Source organism: Geotrypetes seraphini, chromosome 7, assembly GCF_902459505.1.
Source record: "Geotrypetes seraphini chromosome 7, aGeoSer1.1, whole genome shotgun sequence".
NCBI lineage: Eukaryota > Metazoa > Chordata > Amphibia > Gymnophiona > Dermophiidae > Geotrypetes > Geotrypetes seraphini.
This window is the reverse complement of record NC_047090.1, coordinates 63876545-63889509: the sequence shown is the minus strand read 5'-3', so window position 1 is coordinate 63889509 and position 12965 is coordinate 63876545. Positions and strand designations below refer to the sequence as shown.

At 46.6% G+C, this 12965-nt stretch overlaps 1 protein-coding gene across 3 annotated transcripts in view; it reads right to left on the bottom strand.

The window, feature by feature from the left end:
* The window catches only part of TTLL12 (tubulin tyrosine ligase like 12), a 212588-nt gene that overhangs the window by 84681 nt on the left and 114942 nt on the right, over positions 1–12965 (bottom strand). The gene's annotated exons all lie outside the window — the stretch shown is intronic.

The following is a 12965-nucleotide window of genomic DNA, read 5'->3' as shown; positions in this document are numbered from 1 at the left end:
CGACTGCGTAGGACACGAGCCTTAAACGACCTCACTGGATTGCAGGCATGAAATCTGCTTGTCAGATTGCCTCTCCATTACTTTTGGCCAAAAGTTTGATTCTGGGTTTTATTTCTGTACTTATGCATTGTCTTCAATGAACTTCCTTATTTTACAGAGTTGCTGTGTTGCCTGCTTTATCTTGTTCCCCTTTTTATACCGCACTTCTCCTTCATTTCCTTTTTACACCAGCAATTGAATGTGTTCTGCCTTATACACTATTTTCTTTTTCAGCACTAATTTTTTTTTTTCCTTTTTGTTTTTACGTAGGACTCACTGGTGTCAAATTTGGATGGTCCCGGACCCTGGAGCGGTTTTTCTGCATTGCCTTGCCCGGGACCGGGTTCCCATCCTCAATTGTCCTATTGGTCCTGCGCACTCAGTTAATACAAACAGGAACCAGGGGGTAACGCAGCATAGCGTAGTATATGGACTGGCGTTAGGATAGTCAGCATAGTATATGGACTGGCGTTAGGATAGTCAGCATAGTATATGGACTGGCGTTAGGATAGTCAGCATAGTATATGGACTGGCGTTAGGATAGTCAGCATAGTATAAGGACTGGCGTTAGGATAGTCAGCATAGTATAAGGACTGGCATTAGAGTAGTCAGCATAGTATAAGGACTGGCGTAAGAGTAGTCAGCATAGTATAAGGACTGGCATTAAAGTAGCCAGCGTAATATAGGGACTGGCGCTGGGGTAGCAAACATAGCATAAGGGACTGGTGTTAGAGTAACCAGCATAATATAATGATTAGTGGGACACGAAGCTAAGATAGCATATATAGTGGAGCAATATTTACGGCCGTTATTACTTTATCTCTGTGTAAATCTTATGTTTACTTCTTCTCCAAACTCTTTCCTTGGTACAGACACTGATTCAATTGCTGGTTGAATTCTTTCCTCTGCTCGGATAACGCCTGGCCTTCCATTTTTCTGTCCACAGGTTAACCATTTTGTAATATTACATTGTATAGTGACATTGTATTTTGATGCTTCTATGAATCCACTGTCTTACATTTTGATGTTTCTCTGCATCCGCATCGTTGGTGCCATGTGCAATCAGTCCCCTATATATATCTCTGTGGTAAATAATCTCTAAATCTGACCTATTACTGTTATCTATATATATCCATTTTCTGTCAGCATGCATCTTTGTGAACCTTCATTATCATAAGTGTTGGGGAACTGATGCCTGACTTCTTTTATCTCGTTCTTCCTCAATTTTCCTCCTAGTACCGGCTGGTGCATACTTGGTGTTCAGGCATATTTTTGAGGGCGGTCTTTATGCCAGTTATCTCTACTGAACGCCCATGAAATATATGTCTTCCAATCTATCTTTCTCAGCCTCTCTTCTCCATGAGAGTCCTGGTATCTTTTCCCCGGGTCATTGCACATGACCTACAGGGGTTCAGGGACACACATCGTTGTTCGTCTGTGATCACGACAAGACACTGACTCATACACTAACTTTCTGTGTCAGCGTCTCACTGGTGATCTGCTCCACATCCTAATTTCTTATCTACTCCTGTAGTCTAATAAGCCTCCTCTAAAGGGAATCCAGAGGGGAAGCGCCCCATGGCTATAAACCCCTCTTACACATACATTATTAGTCTGACCTACAAACAAGCTCCTCCGTTCCTGTTACCATCACAATCTCTCCCTGTAGATTTGTATGTTATTGACCACCCAGAGGGGTGGGCTGCCCAGAGAGGTGGACTGTGGGGGCTTGCCAAACTAGCCACACCATTTGCTATCTCTTAGGTTATTTCACAACTGTTGAGCTCCATTTCAACAGCTGTGAAGAGGGGGGGTGAATAAAGGTGAAATTATTTTTGTTTTTTGATCATAGATAGATTTCGCATACACTATAAACAGATTACTGGAGATCAGAGAAAGATAATGCACGAAGAAAACAGAAAATGTATTTGCACAAGAAATACATATATGTCCAATTAATAGACAAGGTGACAATGCAAGGAAAAAAAAAAATAAAAACAAAAACAGGTCCAGGATTTTAATATTGCCACCTACGTTTCTTTCTTTTTACTAATGCCTATTTTGTTTCCTAGAGTCAGGGAAAACTGCAGTGTTCCTGTCTCGGGAAACCACATCTTAAACAGGCATGCCCATTATGTCTGATTTCTCCCACTACTCTTGCTGACATTAGGAATCCCCCTGTTTTATTCTTCTCTGGCTGCCAGTGCTAGCCATGATTATTTGTCTTGTGCCTCTAGCCCTAGTTTTTCTTTCTCTTGCCTGTTCCCTCGTGATTCCATCTGCCGTTGGTTTTTCACCGATCTTCTGTTAAGCCGTTGCTTAGACAATTCTGTTCCTCCTTCTGCCCCCATATTTCCTACCATTGTTGAGACGAAAGTATACACCTCTTCTCTGCATTGTGCTTTGTGTTACCTAGCCCCTTATGATGTCACCATACTGCTTGCTTATGACGTTGCTTTCCCTGACATACCATCTTGCCTTGCCAAGCTTTCTTTATTTACGCTTGATATGTTGTCTTCCTGGATTTTATTAGTGTAAGTGGTATTATCATGTGTGGTCACTATTTTGTATGGGTTTTGGCTTATTAGTTCTGCTTTTATGGGTTCATTTTTTTTTTTTGCTACTGACAAGAGAGGGTCTTCTAGCCTTAGTACAGCTCTGAGTCTGCGTTTTACTGTAATATTTTCAGCTTGTCATGCTGTCTGATGGCTTCCTTTTTTCTTCCGTTTATGCTGTTTGCTTTACATTTTAGCTGTCGCTTGTGTACTGGCCTGTGTAATATATGGCACTTTATGGGAAAGCGAAAGCATTGCTCTCGTGGTTCTTGTTTCCTGTTCTTTTGTGGTCACGAACCAGAAAAAAAAAAAAAAAAAAAAAAAACGGGGAGTGAGGGGGATGAGATTGAATGAGACTGAAAGAGGAAGTATATATTTTAACTGTGTTTCAATGTTACCATAAGCTTTCATTAAAACAATTATTTATATAAGTTTGCTGGATTATAAAGGATTGTTTTTGAGAAAGAGAAGAACAAAATTACAGAAAAGATTTGAGATCACTATTGTTTTTATATATAAAGACAAACAGTATTGGAAAGAAGGGATAAGAGACAAATACTGGAAGTCAATAGAAAGTGTTATGTTAGATTGGCAATGAAGGGAATATATAAGCAGATTATTGAAGTTTATAGGAAGGATTTGTGTACGTAGATAGGAAGGGTTCGTGACAGGTGATTATGTCTAACCAAATAACTGACAGGCATTAAGTATGATAACTGGCAATGTAAAAATAAACGTACCCTTTGTCTTTCTAGGTCTTGGATTTTTATTATGGGCATTTCCCATCAACTCACTTTTTCCCATTACTAACGATCATTTGGTTTCTACAGTTAGGGAAAACTACAGTGCATTTGAAGAGAACACCGAATGATTTCTATGAGTACTCTAAATTAAAAAAATAAATAAATAAATAAAAATTTATACAAGAGGGGTGCTACCTTAATACATGCTAGCAATTAATGTCGGTCCGTTTTCCAGTACATGAGTTATTATTTGTTGTATTATGTCATATGTCAACTTCAGTGTTTTTGGAAATGCGAGTGGATTTCCATTTATGAGCGCTCACTGTAATTACCAATATAAAGAAAGAAGATTTATTTTTTCACTACTCACCACAACGATTTCAAACCTTATTCTTTGTCTGTGATCAAAGTTTAAGAAATGAGTTATGCTTCCTCTTCTTCTTTTTCCGTTACACAAACATACATAGTTACTTCCTGGTTGATGTGTCTGTGTTTAGGGACACTGGGAAATGTAGTGCTCTATTTCTTTAATTTGAAATTATCAGCAGCTATTTTCTTGTTGTTTTTTTCATTATTCATGTCTCTACAATAACTGGAACATATTGCATAGGGTTCTTATGATCCACTCCTATCCCAAATGGTAATATTAATTAATGTTGTGCTAACATACCGAAGTGAGAATAACTTCTGCTTTTTATTTCTTAAGCCCCAAGCCAAGTTTTTGAGTGTTCCAACAAAGAAACATATTCTATAATGTTAACCCATTAAAAGTTGTTCACTTCTTGTTAGAAAAATTATTTGTCTAGCTTTAAGCAATGTGTATTGTTCTGTTTGGTTTTTTCCCTTAATGAAATATATTATGAGCTAAACAACTATGACTTTGCTAGATTTCTATTTATGAGTACTCAATATAATTAGCAATATAAAAGAAAAAACTATTGTTCCTTTACTTATCATAACAGTTTTGAAAAACTTCTAGCAGTCTTTCTCTCTCTGCCTTTTCTTGGAACTTGTAAAAGAAATGTTACTTCCTCTTTTTCTTATATATTCTCTGATACACGCAGGAATACTTTCTGGTTTAATACAATACAATCAGCGTTTGGCTTTATTTAAAAAAATGGTTCTAACTGTTGCTTAAGAACTTTTCTAATAAGTTGCTGAAGGAAATGTCCAGTCCTATTGATTGGAATTCAAAAATATTGTAGTTTAGGTCTTTTTGCTGATTGAATATTAGTGAAAGTCAATATTAGTGAGTCAAACAAAATTGAACCCATGATTTGATAGAATCCCATGGGAAGGACATTTCTCCCATAAATCCTATTTTATTTTAATTTTTAGGGTTTATCATCTTTGTTTTAGTATGTTTCAATATAACCTATGTGTTAATATGTCTAAGGCTATAGCTTAGCCATCCTTTTGCTTGGGTTTGACTCCTTGCTAATTCATATTTATGTTTAGCATATGACTCCTGTCCTTTGAACATCATATGCCATTGTAACTATAATTCCCTTAGGCTGACAAATATAATTCAGCCATTACATATATTAGACCTTAGTCTATTTGAATTAAAGCAGATGAGTTTTTGTTTTCTTTTGTATGTCATCTTTTAACGCTGTACCTATCCTGTTAGTAATATTGCTCAGGTATTGTTGGAAACAAGTTAAATGATATATACAGTACAGATATTTTTGCCTTATTAATTATGGATCACTTCACAAAGACAATTGCCTATCAGAGGAAGCTGTATGCTACATGAGAATCCGTGTTTACATCCTTTTAATGTCTATTAAGGACTTATTTACATAATTATGGACTAATGCTATTTGAAATATCATCGATGAAAAATTTTCAGTCGTATGAAACCCTGATGACGGATGAGCTCCAAAGGAAGGATCGTGCTACCAGAGAAAGCGCCTAGACTTACCAGCAAAGACTTCCTGACTGTTGCTACCAAAGACAGGATGACCTTTATGACCTTGAACTTCTACAGCTTTAATTATGGACTTATTAATTTGCACTTTAACTCTTTTATGGACTCATGCAGTATTAGTATATATATTTTTTCATGTGTTGATAATTATTTCTAACAGCCCTATTGCAAGATTTGGGTGTTTTTCTTGATTGTGACTTTATGCATTTTCATCCTGTTTTGACTCCCACAATAGCTCCCTAGTTATTTTCCCTTCCAGTCAGATTCTTTCCATCCCCTTTCTTGCTGCTAAACTGAGGAGAACTGCAGTGAAGAAGAAGTGATGAGCCCAGCTGAAGGATGATGACGTAAGATTTGATGTGGTTACCTGGACTTTCACCCCTGGCGTCTGGACCCAGCCGAGTCTGCACTGATCCCAGCTATTTTGGAAGAGCATGGAAATAATCTAACTTGTTAATTTATCCCTCCATCCCTTTTGGATGTAGTATGCTCATAACAGGATGAAGCCATAAAATGAGAATATATTAAAACGTATCAGATTAAATTATGAACCCCTGCAGATGCCTAGTTGCTTGAACTATCCCAAATGTTGAAATAGAGACCCATACACAACATTTTTGATAATCTTGACTTGGCTGATTTTGATGTACCTCCCTATGAAACACCAATAGCTGATTTCCCCTCCTAAGAGCCACCACCACGTCAGTACTTTATTCTAATGTTTCTAACACACTAGTATAAGCTCTGCAGTCATGCCTACCTGACTTTTCCGTTGCATATTATCCTAATTATTGATTGCATATTATCACATTGCATTAATAATTTTATTGTGACATGTTATGCTGCTCTGTTCCGGGTTAGTATAGTATGGGTGGGCACTTGTCCTTTTCATTTTTACCATATACAATTTCAAGTACGTGGCCCTATGCCTGTGCTGTATGATCACTGACACAATCTACCTTCTGACCGAATATCCGAATGTCAAAGCCACCTGAAGAGGCTTTGAAGAGGGGATGAGAGGGAAAAGAGGATGAGATGAAGAAGAAGAAGACCTGGTGTGATACAGGTGAAGCAAAACAAGTCCTTTGGATAAAGGTGAAGTAACCAGACCTCATAAGAGAAAAACCCCCTCCCCTCCCTCTTGCTCTAATAAATCAGTATATGAACTGTAAAAGATATTTCATAACCCACTTGCCAGCTGGCCTATAGTGATTGAGAAATGTTCTGTTTCTGAGTTAGCTATGGTAAGCAAAAACTTGTAAGAAACAAGACTTAAATTCCGATGCATGGCACCTGGCCGGATATTATGCAAAGAGGAACACAGCTCATGGTCAGAAAAACAGAGTACTCAAGAACATTATTTAGCAAGATATATCATGTGTTACCACAGCAGAGAAGGAATTTTGGACTCGAAAGCACAGTTACTTACCGTAACAGGTGTTATCCAGGGACAGCAGGCATATATTCTCACATGTGGGTGACGTCATCTACGGAGCCCCGGCGCGGACAGCTTTTCAAGCAAACTTGATTGAAGTTTCAAGTTTGCACACTGCACCACGCATGTGCGTGCCTTCTCGCCCACTAGAGGGCGCATCCCACCTCGTGGTCCTCAGTTCCATAACTAGCAAGGAAGCCATCCCCGGGGAGGCGGGCGGGTTGTGAGAATATATGCCTGCTGTCCCTGGATAACACCTGTTACGGTAAGTAACTGTGCTTTATCCCAGGACAAGCAGGCATGATATTCTCACATGTGGGTGACCTCCAAGCTAACCAAAAAAGGGCAGGTGGGAGGATGGCAATTAGGAAAACAGATTTTGCAAAACTGACTGGCCAAACCGGCCGTCACTCCTGGATAAAGTGTCCAGACAGTAATGAGAGGTGAATGTATGAACCGAAGACCAAGTGGCAGCCTTACATATGTCCTCCATCGGAGTGGATCGGAGGAAAGCTATCGAAGCTGCCATCGCTCGGACCTTGTGCCCCGTGACTCGACCCGGGGGAGGAAGGCCAGCCTGAGCGTAGCAAAAGGAAATGCAAGCGGCCAACCAGTTAGACAGAGTGCGCTTGGAAACTGGGTGCCCTAATCGATTGGGATCGAAGGACAAAAACAATTGAGGAACTTTCCGATGAGGCCTGGTGCGTTGAAGATAAAATGCCAACGCCCTCTTACAGTCAAGCGTGTGAAGCGCCGTCTCGCCAGGATGGGAGTGGGGCTTCGGGAAGAACACAGGAAGGACAATGGACTGATTGAGGTGGAAATCAGAAACAACTTTAGGTACAAACTTAGGATGGGTGCGGAGAACCACCTTGTCATGATGGAAGACAGTGAAAGGAGGGTCCGCAACCAAGGCTTGCAACTCCCCAATCCGCCTAGCGGAGGTGAGGGCAATTAGAAACACCACCTTCCAAGTCAGAAATTTCAAGAGGGACTTGTTGAGTGGCTCAAAAGGGGGTTTCATCAGTTGAGCTAAAACCACATTCAAATTCCACACGACAGAAGGAGGCTTAAGAGGGGGACAAACCCTGAGTAACCCTTTCATGAAGCGTGTCACCAAGGGATGGAGTGACAGAGGGCGTCCCTCCAGAGGTTGGTGGAAAGCAGAAATCGCACTGAGATGAACCCGCACCGAAGTGGTTTTCAAGCCGGAGCGCGACAAATGAAACAAGTATTCTAAAACCGAGGATACCGGAACTGATACCGGATCCAGGTGAAAAGACGAGCACCAGGTGGAAAACCTGGTCCATTTCTGCGCATAGCAAAGCCTCGTCGAGATCTTGCGGGAGGCTTCCAACACCTCCTTCACCGATTGAGACAGGTCCGGAGGAGTCAGGGAACAAGAAACCAGGCTGTCAGGTGCAATGACTGCAGATTGGGATGTAACATGGATCCTTGACTCTGAGACAGCAGAGAAGGAGAGACAGGCAGGGGAAGAGGCTCTCTGGCACTGAGCTGGAGCAGCAGGGAGAACCAGTGCTGACGCGGCCACCGAGGTGCTATGAGAATCATCGTGGCCGTGGACGATTTTAGGTGTACCAACGTTCGCATGATCAGAGGGAACGGAGGGAATGCATACAGGAACCTCCCTTCCCAGTCGAGTAGGAAGGCATCCGCTTCCAGACGGTCCTGCGAGTACATCCGAGAACAATATAGTGGTAGTTTGTGTGTCTCCGGAGAGGCAAACAGATCCACCTGTGGCGTTCCCCAGCGAGCGAAGACCTCGCGTAGAACTGCTGAGTGTAGAGTCCACTCGTGCGGTTGCAGAAGTCGACTCAGTTTGTCCGCCAGGCAATTCCGTTCTCCTTGGATGTAGACCGCCCGGAGGAAGATGTTCCGGGAGGCCGCCCACTCCCAGAGGCGAAGAGCTTCGGAGCAGAGGGGCCATGACCCCGTTCCTCCCTGCTTGTTCACATAATACATTGCCACCTGATTGTCCGTGCGGACGAGGACCACCTGGTCCTGCAATATGTGAACGAAGGCTCGAAGTGCTAGGAAGATGGCTCGCAGCTCTAGCACGTTGATATGACACTGACGGTCTTCTGACGACCACAGGCCCTGCGTGCGAAGACCGTCGAGATGGGCTCCCCACGCGTACTCCGAGGAGTCCGTGGTCAGGACCTTGCGAAAAGGCGGAGTGCGAAACAATAGCCCCATGGACAGATTTGAAGAGTCTGTCCACCAACGCAGCGATTTCCGCAAGGGCGGAGTTACCGAAATGAGGCGAGACACCGGGTCGCACTCCTGACGCCACTGGGACGCGAGGGTCCACTGAGGGATCCTCAGGTGTAGCCTCGCAAACGGCGTGACATGTACCGTCGAGGCCATATGGCCCAGCAGCATCATCATGCGCTTGGCCGACACCCTCGATAGTTGGGAGACCTGGCGGCTCATCCGTACCAAGGCTTCCAACCGCTGGGTCGGCAGGTAGGAGCGTAGGCGCACCGTGTCCAGCACCGCACCTATGAATTGAAGAGACTGCGACGGTCTCAACTGAGACTTTGGAAAGTTTATCTCGAACCCGAGAGTTTGCAGGAAGGCAATAGACTGTCGGGTCGCTGAGATAACCCCCTCCCTGGTCGGGGCTTTGATGAGCCAATCGTCCAGGTAAGGGAACACATGGAGTCCACGTGACCTGAGGGCTGCTGCAACCACCACCATGCACTTCGTGAATACTCGTGGGGACGCGGCCAGGCCGAAGGGCAGTACCCTGTACTGGAGGTGGAGGTCCCCCACCTGGAATCGTAAGAATCTTCGACAGGCGGGGTGCACCGGAACATGGGTGTATGCTTCCTTCAGGTCGAGGGAGCACATCCAGTCCCCTTCCCCCAAGAGGGGGTACAAAACCGGGAGAGATAGCATTCGAAACTTCTCCCGGGCCAGGAATTTGTTGAGCTTCCTGAGGTCCAGTATGGGGCGCAGGTCCCCGGTCTTTTTTGGGACCAAAAAGTAGCGGGAGTAAAACCCCGTACCCCACTGGTCCTTGGGGACCGGCTCGACCGCCCGAAGCTTCAAGAGGGCTTTGGCTTCGGTTATAAGGGTCGGTAGCTGCGAACGGTTGCAGGGGACTAAACTTGGGGGACTGTCCGGCGGCGAGGACACAAAGTTGAGCGAGTAGCCCTCGGAGACGATCCGGAGCACCCAAGCGTCTGAGGTAATCCCGGTCCATGCCTCCCGGAAGGACCGAAGACGGCCCCCGATAGGAAGGGGTTCCTGAGAAAGTGCGGAGGGGAACCCGCCCCGTCCGCTCAGCCCGTCAAAAGGAAGGCGCGGGCTTAGAAGGGCCCTGCGCCTGGGCTTGGGTTTGTCCCCCTCTGCCTCGCTGAGACGGACGTCTTGGAGGCGGTCTCGAGAAAGCCGGAGTCGACTTCTGAGGGTATCGGCGCGGCGGAGGCCGAAAGGATTTCTGCGGCGGGGGTCTAGGTTTGGGGCGGACCAGGGATGCTAGAGAGCGCTCCTGTTCCGACAAGCGTTTGGTCGCCGCATCCAATGACTCGTCGAATAACTCGGACCCCACACAGGGCAAGTCTGCCAGGCGTTCCTGCAGGTTTGGGTCCATGTCGAGGGTGCGAAGCCAGGCCAAGCGGCGCATGGCCACCGCGAGGGCCGACACCCTCGAAACCAGCTCAAAGGCGTCGTACACTGCGTGGAATAGGTACAACCGCAATTGAGACAGGTTGGACATAAACTTATCGAATCCTGCTCTTTGGGAGTCCGGTAACGAGTTTCGATATTGAGGAAGGTCCTTCACCATACCACGCAAATAGGAGGAAAAGGTGAAGGCGTAATTTAGAACCCTGGTGGCCATCAGGGAATTTGAATAGAGGCGACGGCCAAACTTGTCCAGGGTCCGCCCCTCCCTGCCTGGTGGAACCGCCGCAGAAACCCGTGAGGGCTGTGATTTTTTTAAGAGCAGACTCCACCAGAAGAGACTGGTGTGAGAGCTGCGCCTTATCGAACCCTTTAGGGGGAATCGTCCTATACTTCGATTCCATTTTTGAAGGCACAGACGTGACTGTAAGAGGGTTTGACAAGTTATTCAGCCAGGTTTGCAGAAGGACACTGTTGAGAGGGAGTCTAGGCACCTCCCTAGGAAGAGTGGGGAGGTCCTGTTCCTCCAAAAATTCTTTGGAATACCGAGAGCCTACCATCAGGTCAATCCCCAGGGCTTGGGCCATGTCCTGAACGAAGGATGAAAATGAGGACGGCCTAGCCTGGGGAGACGGGGTTCTCGACCGCCCCACCGAGGAGAGGGGGGAGGCCTCATGGGAATAATGAGGATCCCTAACCGATCCCGAATCCCAGGATCCCCTCTCGAGGGCCCTCGAGGGGGAAGGGGAAGTTATCCTCCTCGCAGAGCCCTTGGGTGAGGACCCAGGGGTTCGTGGGACACTCTCCCGTTTCCTCGGCGAGGCGGCCCGGGAAGATTTCCCATGAGGTGAGCGGAGGAGCCTCGGGTTGTCGAGGCGCAACTCCGACACCTGCAGCGCCTCGCCCCCCGAACGACGAGGAGCGGTCGCACCGAGGCGAGCCTCGGGGTCGCTTAGACTTCCTCGATCGACGCCCCGTCCGAGGTCGCGTCGAGGGCGAGGCGTGTCTGGAAGACCCGGAGGAAGAGGAGGAAAGACGGCGCACTCTGCGCAACTTTTCCTTGGGCCTTACACTCCGCTCAGGGGGTTCCCCCGAGGTCGAGGTCCGGGGCGGGGCCGAGGCCGAGGTGAACGGGGCCACCGTACCCGAGACCGAGGTCGCCGAGGTCGGGGCTCCCGAGGGAGCCGAGGCCGGGGCCTCCGAGACCGAAGGCGCCCCGGCCGAGGTCGAGGCCGCCGGAACCGCAGCACGCTGCAACACTTCCAGGGCTCCCGACAGCTCCGATGAGATCAGAGCTCGGAGGAGATCCTGGAAGGCCGGAATCCCCACGAAGGTGGGGAGTTCCGAGTCCGGGGCACACTCCCTGGAGGGCGACCTCGGTCTCGAGTATTCCCTCGGGGTGTGCGGAGTCGAGGTCCGATGCGGGGCCGGGGTCGACCCACCCGCCTTGGCCTGACTCGAGGATGGCTTCTTTGCTGAAGGGGATAGAACAGAGGACTTACCCGAAGCTTGCTTCACTGACGACGCCTTCGAGGAAGAGGGCCGAGGCGAGGCCGAGGCCCCCAAGGACGTCGAGGCCGAGGTCAAGGCCGGGGCCGAAGCCGAGGCCGACGTCGAGGCCTTAGGTGCGTCGACGGCGAACAATTCGGCCATTCTTGCCTTACGGCGACGGAGGGCCCTGTTTTGGAAGGTAGCACAGCGATCACACGAGTCTGTCGGATGTTCGGGCCCAAGACAGACAATGCACCACCGGTGAGGGTCGGTGATGGAAAGCAACCTTTCACACCGGCTGCATTTTTTGAATCCCGTAACAGGACGGGACATCCACGAAGAAAAAGAAGAAGGCCGGGAACGTACCGACGTCCCGCGGCCACGGATTCCGGGAGCCCCCGGAGTCCGAGGAAAAACGAAAGACTTTTTTTTTTTTTTTTTTTTCAAAAGGAATCGAAAAGAAAAACAGCACCGCGAACTAATTCGAAGGGAAAACAAACTAAACGCGGCAGCTAGAAGGCAAAAACACTGGAGCTCAGATCCACAGGGCTTTCTTGCTCCGCGGAAAAATTTGAACTGAGGACCACGAGGTGGGATGCGCCCTCTAGTGGGCGAGAAGGCACGCACATGCGTGGTGCAGTGTGCAAACTTGAAACTTCAATCAAGTTTGCTTGAAAAGCTGTCCGCGCCGGGGCTCCGTAGATGACGTCACCCACATGTGAGAATATCATGCCTGCTTGTCCTGGGATAAATTGCATATATGGTAAAGGGAAAAGGGCATTTGCAGGAAAGGGTTAGGCCTTACGGCAAACTGAACAGACGTATAAGATGACACAAATAGATAAGCCAATAAATGAATCTACGTATGTATTGACGTATAAGAAAAACAACCAATAAAGATGTATCATGTGATTTAGGCTAACGTGGTATTGACCACCAAAAAATGTATAAAAACAGGCCTATAAGCAGAAGTAAGCTGAACAGACATCAGAGGACCCTCAGGCCTGAGGATCACATCTGTTCCATTATATTCTGAATCATTTGAAATTGTAAGCTGTTACTGATTTGCTAATAAATGTATACCTATTGAAACCAGTATATAGTGTGTGGAGTCTCCATTA